We start from the raw sequence: 14,550 nt of genomic DNA on the forward strand, positions 1-14,550 counted from the left end.
TAGGAGAATGATGTGATGGACAAGACCAATCTGTTAGCTTAGCATAATGATCGTTCAGTTTTATTGCTATTGCTTTCTTCATGTCAAATACATATTCCTTCGACTATGAGATTATGCAACTCCCGGATACTGGAGGAATGCCTTGTGTGCTATCAAACGTCACAATGTAACTGGGTGATTATAAAGATGCTCTGCAGGTATCTCCGAAGGTGTTTGTTGAGTTGGTATAGATTGAGATTAGGATTTGTCACTCCGAGTATCGGAGAGGTATCTCTTGGCCCTCTCGGTAATACCCATCATAAGCTTGCAAGCAAATGACTGAGGAGTTAGTCACAAGGTGATGTATTACGGAACGAGTAAAGAGACTTGCCAGTAACAAGATTCAACTAGGTATGAAGATACCGATGATCGAATCTCGGGCAAGTAACATACCGATGGACAAAGGGAATTACGTCTGTTGTCATAGTAGTTCAACCGATAAAGATCTTCGTAGAATATGTAGGATCCAATATGGGCATCCAGGTTCCACTATTGGTTATTGACCGGAGAGGTGTCTCGGTCATGTCTACATAATTCTCGAACCCATAGGGTCCGCACGCTTAACGTTCGTTGACGATATAGTATTATATAAGTTATGTGATTTGGTGACCGAATGTTGTTCGGAGTCCCGGATGAGATCACGGACATGACGAGGAGTATCGAAATGTTCGAGAGGTAAAGATTGATAGATAGGACTATGGTATTCGCACACCGGAAGTGTTTTAGAGGGTACCGGGTACTTATCGGGTCACTAGAAAGGAGTTTCGGGCACCGCCGGCAAAGATATGGGCCTTATGGGCCAAGAGAGGGAACACACCAGCCCACAAGGGGCTGGTGCGCCCCTATAGTGGCCGGCCCTATGAGGAGGAGAAGGAAAGAGGGGAGGGAAAGGGAAGTCTGGAGTAGGACTCCCCCTTCCTTCCCTCTCCCCCCTCTTTCCTCCCCCTTCTTCTTACAAGGAAAGGGGGCACAGGGCAAGGCCGCAACCCTCACTACAAAAAAAGACACATCCGTGACATTTTGGGCCAAACTAATTTTTTTTTCTGTCATGCTTATGACACTTCTATGTTGTCTCAACATAGCCGGTCCCAAGCCCGGGTAAAGGAGGAGGGTTGTGATAGGCTTGGCGAGCCAACGTAAAAACTCAGCCACTATTATGGAGATGAAACCCGAAAGATTTTTGTTGGGGCGTAACCATCTTAGTGACACGCCACATCGGAACCCGGGTGTGGTGGAAAATGGGCAAGGGCCGGGCCGTCACCCCCCCGGTGACATGCCGTATCTGGATCCGGATACGGTGGCAAGTTAGCGAGGATCGGGCCATGGCATCCTTAGTGGCGCGCTACATCGGTGCCCGGATGTAGTGGAAAATGAGCAAGGGTCTTCGCATTTGACTTGACGAGTGCGAAGGGTAAGGAAGCTAGCCGAGCCTAGGAGGATTCGCTTACGTAGCTGGAACGTAGGGTCTCTGACAGGGAAGCTTCGGGAGATAGTTGATGCAGCGGTGAGGAGAGGTGTTGATATCATGTGCGTCCAAGAAACCAAATGGAGGAGACAGAAGGCGAAGGAGGTGGAGGATACCGGCTTCAAGCTGTGGTACACGGGGACGGCTGCAAACAGAAATGGAGTAGGCATCTTGATCAACAAGAGCCTCAAGTATGGAGTGGTAGACGTCAAGAGACGTGGGGACCGGATTATCCTGGTCAAGCTGGTAGTTGGGGACTTAGTTGTCAATGTTATCAGCGCATATGCCCTGCAAGTAGGCCACAATGAGAATACCAAGAGGGAGTTTTGGGAAGGCATGGAAGACATGGTTAGGAGTGTACCGATTGGCGAGAAGCTCTTCATAGGAGGAGACCTCAATGGCCATGTAGGTACATCTAACACAGGTTTTGAAGGGGCGCATGGGGGCTTTGGCTATGGCATCAGGAACCAAGAAGGAGAAGATGTCTTAAGCTTTGCTCTAGCCTACGACATGATTGTAGCTAGCACCCTCTTAAGAAAGAGAGAATCACATCTGGTGACTTTTAGTAGTGGCCAACACTCTAGCCAGATTGATTTCATCCTCTCGAGAAGAGATGATGGCGTGCGTGCCTAGACTGTAAGGTGATACCTGGAGAGAGTGTTGTACCTCAGCATAAGATGGTGGTTGCTGACTTCCGCTTTCGGATTTGTGTCCAGCGGGATAGGCGTTCCAAAGTCGCTAGAACAAAGTGGTGGAAGCTCAAGGGGGAGGTAGCTCAGGCGTTCAAGGAGAGGGTCATTAAGGAGGGCCCTTGGGAGGAAGGAGGGGATGCGGACAATGTGTGGATGAAGATGGCGACTTGCATTCGTAAGGTGGCCTCGGAGGAGTTTGGAGTGTCCAGGGGAAGGAGAAGCAAAGATAAGGATACCTGGTGGTGGAATGATGATGTCCAGAAGGCGATTAAAGAGAAGAAAGATTGCTTCAGACGCCTATACCTGGACAGGAGTGCAGATAACATAGAGAAGTACAAGATGGCGAAGAAGGCCGCAAAGCGAGCTGTCAATGAAGCAAGAGGTCGGGCATATGAGGACCTCTACCAACGGCTAGGCATGAAGGAAGGCGAAAGGGACATCTATAAGATGACCAAGATCCGAGAGAGGAATACTTGTTGAGCCACCAGATCCGAGTCACCGAAGCACTTAACTCGGCTTAGGTTCATCTCCTTAGCCATCCGAAGACCATGGAGTAAAGCCTCATATTCAGCTGCATTGTTAGTGCAAGGGAACATTAAACGGAGAACATAACAAAACTTATCACCTCGTGGGGAAGTTAATACGACTCCAGCCCCCGAGCCCTCCAATTGCCTGGACCCATCAAAATGAATAGTCCAATAAGTATGATCCGGCTTCTCCTCTGGCGCTTGTAATTCTGTCCAATCATGGATGAAATCCACAAGTGCCTGAGATTTGATCACCGTTCGGGGTATGTATTTCAACCCGTGAGGCCTGAGCTCTATAGCCCACTTAGCAATCCGGCCAGTTGCTTCCCTGTTCTGGATTATATCTCCCAACGGAGCGGAGCTGACCACCATGATGGGATGACCTTGGAAATACTGCTTAATCTTCCGGCTTGCCATAGAAACCCCATACACCAATTTTTTCCAATGCGGGTACCTCTGCTTGGACTCAATAAGTACCTCACTGATATAGTAAACCGGCCGCTGAACCGGATATTCCTTTCCTCCCTCCTTGCACTCCACCACAATAGCCACACTAACAGCCCGAGCATTAGCTGCCACATATAGCAACAATGGTTCTTTGTCCACTGGAGCAGCGAGAATCGGCGGATTAGCCAACTGCCGCTTTAAGTCCTCAAATGCTTCATTAGCGGCGTCACTCCAGACGAAGTTATCCGTTTTCTTCAGCATCTGATATAAAGGGATGGCCTTCTCGCCAAGGCGACTGACAAACCGGCTCAACGCGGCAATCCGGCCTGCCAGGCGTTGAACATCATTGATACACTTCGGTTTAGCCAAGGAGGTGATGGCTTTGATCTTTTCCGGATTAGCTTCAATGCCCCTGTTAGACACCAAAAAGCCCAAGAGCTTGCCTGCAGGTACACCAAAGACACACTTGGCCGGATTAAGCATCATTTTATAAACCCGCAGGTTATCAAAGGTTTCCTTCAAGTCATCAATCAATGTCTCCTTCTTCCTTGATTTCACCACAATATCATCCACATAGGCGTGAACATTGCGGCCGATCTTTTTATGAAGACAATTCTGCACACACCGTTGATAAGTTGCCTGGGCACTCTTGAGCCCAAAGGGCATGGTGTCGGGACCCCGATTCTAAGTCACACCGATCTAGCATGTAACACCTCATATCACTTTGCGGCCTCACGCACGGTATTCCCACGGGTGTCGCCTTACCATGGCCCGGGACCGTTTGCGCCTTTTGGCTCACGTATATGACAATGTCGCTAGCATCCATATGACAGAGAACCCGGGCCGACATGGCTAGTCGTGAACCCAAAGCGGCACTAACGTATGGGGACAGGCATACATGAATCAACATCGAGCGTGTCGGTCAGCAGCATGTGAATCCGGGCTGTAGCACTGGGCTAACAGGACTCCGGGAACCCGGGCTGTAGCAGGCTAGGCAGGACTCCAGATGTGACCGCATGACATTTCCCCGAAGGGACAGACACAGGAACGAAATGAAACACATGCCGGCCAGTCAAGTGTCCAGAGCAGTAGTGCTGGGCTAGCAGGACTCCGGTGAACCGGGCTGTAGCGGACTACTATGGCTCAAGGAGGCACTAGACTACATTTCCCCATAAGAGAGGCTGCCAAGGATAAACAACTAGATTGTTGGATCCCACACATAGCAATACACGTTACACGTACGCATAACATGCAAGTATGTGCTGTACAACATGGCATCACAACATAACGCAAACTCATATAGATAAAAGGCCCAGAAGAGCCACATAGCATTAAGTACAAACAGGGGTCACATGACCCATCATTCAGAGCATACAAGCAACGGAAGCATTACATGTCTGGGTACAGACAACTACAAAGGGAAAAGGCTGAGAAGCCTGACTATCTACAAGACCCTCCCAAGGGTGCAAGATCGTAGCTGAGGTACAAGCTACCCGTCGAAGTCCAAGCGGAACTACTAGTAAGACCGAAGTCTCCGCTGCAAAAACATAGATAAAGCAACATGAGTACAAGGTACTCAGCAAGACTTACATCAGATCCTATCATACATGCATTTGTATCAAGAAGGTAGTGTGGGGTTTAGTTGCAGCAAGCCAGCTTTGACTCAGTGGCTATCCTGTTCTACGACTACGAGAAACTTCTTTGAGGTAAGAAGGCGCACACGAGTCCACTAATCACCACCTCAATACACCACTATGGATTCATTCCCGTCACACTACGAGGAGCCATCCATAGCACTCACACTTATCTTGAGCATTTTAGAGTATCCACTTCAAGTTGTCTATGTACCACGTAAGCATCCAAGAAGTCCATAACCGAGGACACGGCTATTCGAATAGATCATGATAACCCTGCAGGGGTGTACTGCGTCACACACGCTCTCGCCACTTACCACCATGTACACGTCATGTACCTCGGCAACCTTCAAGCGGAAGCCTGGCGAGGGTGTCGGCCACGACCTGACTAACCACGCAAGACTCTAGTCCAGGTTTATCGCCTATTCGGGTTCCATCCGCAAGGAGATCCGGCCGGGGTGTCGCTCACGGCCCCAAATGATGTGTGCAGGGTTCCCGAGCCCACCATCCGGGTGCCACTCGGTACACCGGTCCACGTGTGCCTAGTCTGTCCCAAGCCCACCCTGCCGGGTGCCACTCGGTAGAAAAATAGCACTACCTACAAACACCAGAAACTAGTTGCAACTCCTGGACAGAGATCAAGTTGGTTAATAAGTCGAGAGGGGTCGAGTTACCGGAACCCAATGTGTGGTAGTAGCTAGTCATTGGACAACATACACAGAACTCAGTGCTTAAAGACGGTTCCAATGAGACAACCCACCATGTACTCCTACATGGCCTCTCACCGCTACCTTTACCAAATCGTGTTCATACACTTACTCTCAGCACCAGAACATATTGTAACACTCCAATTCATTCCTAATGAATCAGACCTGACACAATTCTAAGCAATAGAAAGCATGGCATGGTAGGAACACAATATGGCTCAATCAACTCCTACACATGCTAGTGGGTTTCAACTATTTACTGTGGCAATGACAGGTCATGCAGAGGAATGGGTTCAACTACCGCAGCACAAAGTAGCAGTTGAGTCGTTGTTGTCCTAATGCAGTAAAAGAGAGCAGGAGCGAGAGAGTAGGATTGTATCGGAATGAACAAAGGGGGTTTGCTTGCCTGGTAGATCAACAGGGTGGCACTGCTCCTCAGACAGGTACTCTGGAACACTCTCCGGAGCAGGACCTATCGAGAAGGAACGGTGTCGACAATCAAAACACAATCATATGCAACAATATGATGCCTGGATATGGCATGAATATGTGATGTATTTTGAGCCAATGCATTTAGCATTCAACTTGGAAGAGATCCATTTGAACCAAAGGTTCAAATGCAACTCTAATTTAAGTCCTTATATATGCCATTTATATGTTTTCACTTATACAGTAGGTATAAGTTGGTTTGTCATGCATGAAACTAGTACAGATGGATAGATTGCATTTTTTTGATAATTTTTCATATATAAATTATTTAAATCTGAGCTACGGTTGAATTTCTATGATTTTTAGAAGTTTATATCATTTTCTGGAATTTCTTGATTTATTTTAAACCAGAAAATGAATAACTGCGTTAGCATGACAGTGGCATGACGTCAGCGAGTCAACGTGGCTGACCAGGTCAAACCTGACGTGTGGGGTCCACACGTCAGTGTCACAGGGTTAAACAGGGGTTAGTTTAAGCCTAAAATAAAAGATTAGGGGCACCGGGGCCCACTGTCAGCGTCAGGGGGTTAGGTTAGGTGGTGATTAGCTTAAGCTAATCACCTGACGAGCCAGACCTACCTGTCAGGCCGGCGAGGTCAAAGGGGTCAAACCCCACCGGCGTTTAGCCGCCGGCGAGGCCGAACGCGGCGGAGGGGCTCGGGATCGCGTCTCCGATGACCAAAAGGGCAGCGGAGACCATCTCCGAGGAGCCCTGGCACGCGCGCATCCCTTGGGACACGCGGGAGACCGTGGGTGTGCCGGGGCTCGCCGGAGAAGAGCTCGCGGCGGTGGCCGGAGCACGGCCAAGGGCGGGCGCAGCGCTGCGGTGCACGGGGGCGTGAGCGGAGAGGCGCTACGGCCTCCTGGCATCACCAGGAGCACGGTGACGCGCTCGGTTGCGGGCTGCGGTGGCCAGGGCGACGGCGGTGACATGGACGGCGGTACATGGACGGCGGCGAGGAGCTACGGCCGTGGTGGGGGTCGGGGGCGCGGGAACGGAGAAACGGAGAGAGGGGAACGGGGCAGGAGCTCACGGTGGACTCGACGGCGTCGTCGGAGAGCTCGGGGACGCACTGGAGACGGTGGGGCTGCGAAGACGATCTCCGGCGGCCGGAGATGAGGACGACGGCGATGGAGGCGCTCCAGGGCATTCCGGCTTGCGTGGCTCAGCGGAGGGGTTCAGCGCGAGGAGGTGGAGCTTTGGGACACGACGGAGGTGCGAGGGGATGGCGGGGACCGCGGGGCAGCGAACGGCGGCGACCGGCGCGTTCGGGCATCGCGGGAGAGAGCGGGAGAGAGGAGGGGAGAGGCGCAGGAGAGAGGGAGTGAGGCCAGGGGGGAGCTGGGCGCTTCTGGCGAGGCCAGGTCGAAGAGGGGAGAGGCAGGCAGGCAGCTGCGGTGGCGTGCATGCGCGCGGCGTGCGGCGACCACGCGCCCTGTCCCTCTGGCGCGAGGAGGGGGACGACTGGCGCTGGCCAGTCAGCTGGGCCGGCCTGCTGGGCCAGGCCAGGCCGCACAGTGCCAGGCCGCAGGTAAGCTCCCTTTTTCCTATTTCTTTTTCTTTTCTATTTTTCTGACATTTGTTTGGTTTAGTAAAAATACTAAGCCATTTTATTTACCTATGCCAATTTTTGTAGGGGCTAGTGGTATTATTCCAGAACTCCTCAACAAATGGCATAACTTTTGGACAATATTATATATATATAACAATATATATCCAAAGCAAATAATTACTGCATTAATTCCAAATGCCCAAAATAAATATTTGTGAGCTCCTGAAAATATTGGTTTGATTTTTATCTCTGTCCAATATTTTCAGAGAGTAACATGAACATTTCCTTGGACCTTTTGGAGCAATTTTTATATGGGTCATTTCCAGAAATGATTTATGAGGGTTTCACAAATCCCCATTTCAAATTTAAATGAAATTTAGACATGATGCACACATGACTAGCTAGTCTAGGTCATACAAGAACTAGGGATGTGACAACTCGCCCCCACTTGAAAGAATCTCGTCCCGAGATTCAGGGGTCGATGGAAAGAAGGTGGGGTACTCCAGTCGAAGACGATCTTCTCGCTCCCAAGTAGCTTCTCTCTCGGAATGATGAGACCACTGAACCTTGAGAAACTTGATGTTCTGACATCGGGTGACATGCTCTGCTTGATCAAGAATGCGAATAGGGTACTCTCGATATGTGAGGCTATCTTGGAGATCAAGCGTTTCGTGGTCCACTCCACGGATGGGATCCGAGAAGCAACGCCTGAGTTGAGAGATATGGAAGACATCATGGACTCGAGATAGATGTGGGGGTAGTTCCAACTGGTAGGCAACCTCTCCTTGTTTAGCGAGAATGCGAAAAGGACCAATGTAACGGGGAGCCAACTTGCCCTTGATACCGAAACGATGGGTACCCTTTAGAGGAGTAACCCGAAGGTAAGCCTTGTCGCCAACTTCATAGGCCACTTCCTTATGACGACGGTCATACTGGCTCTTTTGACGAGACTGGGCTGTTTTCAAATTCTCACGAATGATGCGAACTTTCTCTTCTGCTTCCTGGATCATGTCCGGTCCAAAGAATTGTCTTTCACCGGTTTCTGACCAGTTCAAAGGTGTTCGACATCTTCGTCCATACAGAATCTCGTAAGGAGCTTTCTTAAGACTGGATTGATAGCTATTGTTATAAGCAAACTCGGCGAAAGGTAGGCATTTCTCCCAATCCATACCGAATGAGATAACGCAAGCTCTAAGCATGTCTTCGAGAATTTGGTTTACCCTTTCCACCTGACAACTTGATTGAGGGTGGAAAGCGGTACTGAAGGAAAGATGGGTGCCCATGGCAGTTTGGAAACTCTCCCAGAAATGAGAGGTGAAGAGACTACCACGGTTTGAATTGATCTCTAGTGGAACACCATGAAGTGACACTATTCGAGAAATATATAAGTCAGCGAGCTGACTAGCAGTGATACTCTCTCGAACAGGTAGGAAGTGAGCCACTTTGGAAAGACGATCAATGACTACGAAAATAGCGTTATTCCCTTTCTTGGTCCTGGGAAAGCCGGTGATGAAGTCCATACCAACTTTATCCCATTTCCACTCAGGAATGGCTAAAGGTTGAAGGGTGCCAGCAGGCCTTTGATGTTCTGCCTTAACGCGACGACAAACATCACAGTTAGCAATGAACTGAGCGATTTCTCTCTTCATCCTAGTCCACCAGAACCTCTGGCGTAGGTCCTGATACATCTTAGTACTACCGGGATGAATCGTGAGAGGAGATTCATGAGCCTCCTTAAGGATCAGTTGCCGAAGATGTTGCTTCTTGGGAACCACCAGACGGTTCTCGAAGAGAACAACACCTCGATCATCTATAGAGAAACTACCAGCAATACCCTTGGCAATGTTTCTCTTGATCCGGGTAATCCCCGTATCATGCTTCTAGGCTTCTATGATATGATCCTCAAGGGTAGGTTTCGCCACCAAGGTAGAGAGGAATCCACGAGGAGCAATGTGAAGGTTAAGCTTACAGAATTCCTCATGGAGAAGTGGTTGGCCCTGCTACAACATAAGATTGTTGCAATAGGACTTATGACTTAGCGCATCAGCCATGACATTGCCCTTGCCTGGGGTGTAGGTAATCCCTAAGTCGTAATCTGAGATCAACTCCAACCAACATCTTTGCCTAAGGTTCAAATCTGGTTGGGTGAAGATATACTTGAGACTCTGGTGATCGGTGTAAATCTCGCAACGTTTACCAAGAAGGTAATGTCGCCATGTCTTGAGTGCATAGACTACGGCTGCAAGCTCTAGATCATGTGTAGGATAATTCTCCTCATGTGGATGCAACTGTCGAGATGCATAGGCAATCACATGACGATCCTGCATAAGAATGCAACCTAGTCCCTGTCGTGAGGCGTCGCAGTAGATAACAAAGTCCTTCGTGAAATCCGGTGGCACCAGTATGGGAGCAGAAGTCAGGCGTCTTTTCAGTTCCTGAAAACTGTACTCACACTGTGGGGACCACTCAAACTTTTTATCTTTCTTGAGAAGTTCTGTGACGGGTTTGGCTACTTTGGAGAAGTTTTCAATGAAGCGGCGACAATAACTGGCTAGACCAAGGAAACTCCTAACTTGTTTAACTGTTTCAGGTGGAGTCCAATCAAGAACGGCCTGAACTCTCTCAGGATTGACAGCAATGCCCTTACCAGAGATCACGTGGCCTAGGTAGGTCACTTCTGGCAACCAAAATTCGCACTTGGAGAACTTGGCATAAAGGCGGTGCTCTCTGAGTTTTTCTAACACAAGTCTAAGATGTTCGGCATGCTCTTCCTCGTTCTTCGAGTAGATAAGGATATCATCGAGGTAAACCACGACGAACTTGTCTAAGTACTCCATGAAGATCGAGTTCATCAAGCGGGAGAAGGTAGCTGGAGCATTGGTTAGACCAAAGGACATGACGGTGTACTCGTACTGGCCATAACGAGTGACAAAAGCCGTCTTAGGAATGTCCCCGTTTCTAATCTTGATTTGGTGGTAGCCCAACCTCAAATCCATCTTGGAAAAGACTGAGGATCCAGCGAGTTGATCATACAGGTCGTTGATCCTGGGGAGCGGATACTTGTTCTTTATCGTGACCAAATTAACGGGACGATAATCTACAACCATCCAGTCCGTACCATCCTTCTTCTTGACGAAGAGGACGGGGCAAGCCCAGGGAGAAGAACTAGGACGGATGAAACCCTTTTGCAAGGATTCATCGAGTTGTTTCTTAAGCTCAGCTAGTTCTAAGGGTGCCATCTTGTAAGGTCTCCTAGAGATTGGGGCGGTTCCTGGGATAAGATCTATGACAAACTCTACCTCTCTGTCAGGTGGAATACCTGGTTCCTCTGGAAAGACATCCGGAAAGTCACGGACTACCGGGATATCTTCAAGGTCTGGAAGAGGACTGGCATTAAGAGAATAGAGTTGACGCTTTGCAACTCTGGTGGAGACAGTGACTAACTTACCAGATGGGTGTGTGAGTTGAACAGACCTGGTGTAACAATCAATCTTGGCATGATGAGCTGTCATCCAGTCCATACCCAAGATGATGTTAATATCTGTAGACTTGAGGGCTATAAGTGAGGCAAGGAATACAAGTCTGTCAACAAGGATTTCATTACCATGGCTTATTCTGGTAGTTTGCCATCTAGACCCTGGAGTTTGGATTTCAAGTGGAGTTGGCATATCACAAAATGACATGTCGTGCAAACGAGCATAGCCTTCAGAGATGAAGGAGTGAGATGCTCCAGTATCGAATAGAACCGAAGCTGGATGGCAATTGACAAGGAGTGTACCAAGAACGACATCCGGATCATCATGAGCGTCTTTAGCTGAGACGTGATGCACACGTCCACGTTCAGTGGGAGCTGGCTTGACACTGATCATCTTGCGTGATGGCTTACCACTGCCAACAGACTTCTCAGGCAGGGGTGGGGCATAGTTAGTTTGAGAGCAGTCACGTGCATAATGTCCTGGCTTCCCGCATGTGAAGCAAGTCCCTGAAGTTGGATGTGGACCTGCATTGACAAGCGGTCTACCAATAGGCCTGGGTGGAGCATACTGCTGAACTGGGTGAGGCGCCACATAAGATGGCCTCGGTGCATATCCAGGTGGAAGAGCGGAGTTTGGAACCCAAATCCGGCGCTTATGAGAACTAGAACTAGAGGAAGAAACCAAATCACGGGTGTGCTTACGAGACTCCTCGTAGGTGAGCTGAGCTGTCTCCGCATTAATGGCCTTGTTCACAAGAGCCTGGAATGTATTGCAATGGTGCAAGTGGAGATCACGACGCAACTTGGGGTTGAGACCCTTCCGGAACCTAGCCTGCTTCTTAGCGTCCGTGGACACTTCTTCTGTAGCATAGCGGGCGAGGTTCTCAAACTCTCTACTGTAAGCATCAACAGCCATCTTACCCTGGGTGAAACTACAGAACTCTTCTCTCTTGCGGTCAATGAGAGCCTGAGGAATGTGATGCTCGCGAAAAGCCTCAGTGAAATCTCTCCAGGTCGGTATCTGGCCAGCTGGAAGCATAGCCTCATAGTTCTGCCACCAAAGACTAGCAGGACAGGTGATATGCAGCATAAGTGACCTTGTCACCTTCAGCTACGTTCGCAGAACGCAGCTTGTGTGTGATACTACGGAGCCAGTCATCTGCATCGAGTGGTTCAATGGAATGATGGAAGGTAGGTGGTTTCAAACCAATGAAATCATAGATGGTCGCTGAATCTTTGCACTGGGGTGCGGTGTTCTCCTCGATACGTGCTAACAAGCGGTTAGACTCATGCTTGTTCCTCTCCATCTCTAACATCAACTCTGCCAACGAAGGCTGGTCGGGAGGATCCTCCTCATCCCTACCACCTCCGTGGTTCAGGCAACGAGCAACAGAACTTCGGTTAACTGACGACATCCTGAGAAGCGGAACCAAGGACGAGGTCAACAACAACTATAGGATGCAACATGTAGCATAAGAAAATTTAGTATCTCTCAAACTCCTAGGACAAATCCGGCAGCATAACGGCAGTAAAATGCTCAAAATGAGACATTCTGCAAAGGACGGGGTAGCACCTTACTCAACATCATCACTCAAGGTTCTGAGATATTACTAAACAGGCTACACTGGAGGTACTCAAACTGGGATAAGACTCTGATCAACCAATCCTAAGAGACTACGGAGTAGTAACACGTGATCCTGATAGACAGAAGAGAAAGCCTAGTTCCTTAACCCCGTAGGAAAGATAGGATGACTCAGATCAGAAGGCATGAGGTAGAAGGAGTAAAAGAGCCTTACGTTGCCTTCCACAATCAATTCCCTTATATAACTAAAGAATTACTAGACTCAACTTCGACCAGGTTGGCTTGGAAATCCTACAGGCAGTCAGGCTCTGGTACCAAAGCTGTCGGGACCCCGATTCTAAGTCACACCGATCTAGCATGTAACACCTCATATCACTTTGCGGCCTCACGCACGGTATTCCCACGGGTGTCGCCTTACCATGGCCCGGGACCGTTTGCGCCTTTTGGCTCACGTATATGACAATGTCGCTAGCATCCATATGACAGAGAACCCGGGCCGACATGGCTAGTCGTGAACCCAAAGTGGCACTAACGTATGGGGACAGGCATACATGAATCAACATCGAGCGTGTCGGTCAGCAGCGTGTGAATCCAGGCTGTAGCACTGGGCTAACAGGACTCCGGGAACCCGGGCTGTAGCAGGCTAGGCAGGACTCCGGATGTCACCGCGTGACATTTCCCCGAAGGGACAGACACAGGAACGAAATGAAACACATGCCGGCCTGTCAAGTGTCCAGAGCAGTAGTGCTGGGCTAGCAGGACTCCCGTGAACCGGGCTGTAGCGGACTACTATGGCTCAAGGAGGCACTAGACTACATTTCCCCATAAGAGAGGCTGCCAAGGATAAACAACTAGATTGTTGGATCCCACACATAGCAATACACGTTACACGTACGCATAACATGCAAGTATGTGCTGTACAACATGGCATCACAACATAACGCAAACTCATATAGATAAAAGGCCCAGAAGAGCCACATAGCATTAAGTACAAACAGGGGTCACATGACCCATCATTCAGAGCATACAAGCAACGGAAGCATTACATGTCTGGGTACAGACAACTACAAAGGAAAAAGGCTGAGAAGCCTGACTATCTACAAGACCCACCCAAGGGTGCAAGATCGTAGCTGAGGTACAAGCTACCCGTCGAAGTCCAAGCGGAACTACTAGTAAGACCGAAGTCTCCGCTGCAAAAACATAGATAAAGCAACATGAGTACAAGGTACTCAGCAAGACTTACATCAGATCCTATCATACATGCATTTGTATCAAGAAGGTAGTGTGGGGTTTAGTTGCAGCAAGCCAGCTTTGGCTCAGTGGCTATCCTGTTCTACGACTACGAGAAACTTCTTTGAGGTAAGAAGGCGCACACGAGTCCACTAATCACCACCTCAATACACCACTATGGATTCATTCTCATCTCACTACGAGGAGCCATCCATAGCACTCACACTTATCTTGAGCATTTTAGAGTATCCACTTCAAGTTGTCTATGTACCACGTAAGCATCCAAGAAGTCCATAACCGAGGACAAGGCTATTCGAATAGATCATGATAAGCCTGCAGGGGTGTACTGCGTCACACACGCTCTCGCCACTTACCGCCATGTACACGTCATGTACCTCGGCAACCTTCAAGCGGAAGCCTGGCGAGGGTGTCGGCCACGACCTGACTAACCACGCAAGACTCTAGTCCAGGTTTATCGCCTATTCGGGTTCCATCCGCAAGGAGATCCGGCCGGGGTGTCGCTCACGGCCCCAAACGATGTGTGCAGGGTTCCCGAGCCCACCATCCGGGTGCCACTCGGTACACCGGGCCACGTGTGCCTAGTCTGTCCCAAGCCCACCCTGCCGGGTGCCACTCGGTAGAAAAATAGCACTACCTACAAACACCAGAAACTAGTTGCAACTCCTGGACAGAGATCAAGTTGGTTAATA

This window comes from Aegilops tauschii, chromosome 4 (assembly GCF_002575655.3).
Source record: "Aegilops tauschii subsp. strangulata cultivar AL8/78 chromosome 4, Aet v6.0, whole genome shotgun sequence".
In the NCBI taxonomy this organism is placed as follows: Eukaryota; Viridiplantae; Streptophyta; class Magnoliopsida; order Poales; family Poaceae; genus Aegilops; species Aegilops tauschii.